We start from the raw sequence: 2,207 nt of genomic DNA on the forward strand, positions 1-2,207 counted from the left end.
CCCCCAACAGGTGCTACTCATGAGTAGAAAGAGGAGTAGGAAAGGTTTTGTAGGGAGAGTTTAGGTGTAGGTAGGTTTTGTTTTGGGCTAGGCATAAAACTTCTAAAACATCTGAATGGGAAGAAACCAGAGAAAAATTAGTTTCTTCCAGAACATGACAAAGCCCCAGTGACTTCATTTAGTAAAGCTACTCCGCTGTAACCTTTCTTTTAAATAGTCAGTAATTTGTAACAGTGCAAAATAGCAGGCAGCTCTGAGAGATATGGTAAATTAATGAAGGGTAGACTAAAAAGAGATTATTAATCAAAGCTAAGATCTAAAAGCCCCTAGTCTTTATGTACAGAGATTTTAGTTAGCCAGCAGAAAACAAGGCAAATATTAAAGGTCCCAAAACCTCGTACTCAGGCCACTGAAGGACATGGAATTTCCAGATTTCAATACAGAACAGACAGAAAATATGAAGAACATGTCTGACCCATGTCATGGTGTTTAGTGGATGTTTCTTTCCTCATGCTACAAGGTGGAACAGTAGCCAAGAGGTGATAAACCTACCAGAACAACAGCCCCATTTGATGACAAAAAGTACAGTGTGGCAAAGCCATGGCCGTCTCCATGGGTCGGACATGTTGCTGAGGGCTTTAATAGCTCTGCTTATCAACAGAATTTGAATCCCGAAATAGATAATGGGAATACAGAACTGCTCACAGAATTACACAACTCATATTTTGAAGGATATATGGTGGGTCCCCTCTTGTGAAACGGGGGCCTAAATTTCAAATTCCCAGGCTGCCCAACCCTAACCTGGCTACCCTGTTTCAGGGCACGAGTTGAGAACAAACCAAACTTATAACGCAGTCGGATACACAAGGCTTCAATTGTTCACATCCTGGCACCAATCCATCCTAAACATGGCTTGATTTGCCTAATACTGATTATGCACACACACAATACAACAACACAAGCATTATGCAGAAATGTATTTTCATATATGAACAACGAAATTTTATATTATAAAAAAAAAAACTGTTGAAATGTCAGATGCGGCAGCAGATTTTTAGAAGGTTAGTGAGAAAATAAGTGAAATTAACGACTGAGCCACAAGGTGGGATGAAAAAGTGGGTGTATTAGTGAAGCACAAATTAAAGCCCGATGACTGAAACCCTGATTTTGAGTTTCAGTTGTGGACAACATGACAGAACAGGCCAACATTTAAGGTCAAGTCAGTGACAAACACAGCTATGATAGGACCTGTGTGAGTTAGTATGCCACAGTTAAGGTTAATCAATCAGCTGTATGTAACAGATGCAGTCATCTTCTAGACAAACCTAACACTGCATGTGACTCCGATGTATATAATGATGTTAGTGAACATAAATTCTATATATACACACATAAACACACACATGTAAAAAAAAGACAAAAACAAAACCTAAATAGACCATGAGCCCTAAATCAACAAGCTGCTGAAATGTCACTGAACATGTCAATTCACCAGTGTTGCATGAACCTCAACATTCTTTAAATTCTTTAGGGCAGCAACTGTGCTCCTGAATCCCTCTAGTGGCCAAAACACAAAATGACAGAGAGAAGCTGTGGGAGACATGTATGTGTTACGCATACTAACAGGGTGACAGGACTGAGCTCTGTGAGGGGAAGTGCAACATGAATACAGAATCCACCCCCAGGCACATGACGAGCGACTGCAAAACAGGGTGAATACACTTCAGCACAAACCATTTCTTAGTTCACACGTTAAAAATCGGAAACTGGGAGTAAATGGTAAGGCCATATTTCTGAATGCTGCACAAAGCAGCTGTCAAGTAACTTTAGATTAATCTCAGGTAAAACCTGGGATGCTATTCACAACCAACCCCTGGCAGAACAAAACGTATCAAAGTTCCTTCTATTAACTCGCGATATTTGCTTCATATTCAATTTACACAACCTAATGTGCACGTGTCCTGAAATATTCTAAAACAATAGAAAAAACTAAACATATGAGAACAATAATTATACCAAAGAAGCCAAAATTAATAAATTACTACAATGCACACCTGACAGAAACAAAACTTTTAAAAAACATAAGAATTAGACACAAAATAGAAAAAAATTCTGAAGGTAAACTAAAACACAAGAGGAAGAAGAAAGAGACCTGAAGCAAATATTTTGAAGGAATAAATGGAAATTCCCTGAAGCCTTTTTTTTAA

Source organism: Monopterus albus, unplaced genomic scaffold (assembly GCF_001952655.1).
Source record: "Monopterus albus unplaced genomic scaffold, M_albus_1.0 scaffold2.1, whole genome shotgun sequence".
Classification (NCBI taxonomy): domain Eukaryota; kingdom Metazoa; phylum Chordata; class Actinopteri; order Synbranchiformes; family Synbranchidae; genus Monopterus; species Monopterus albus.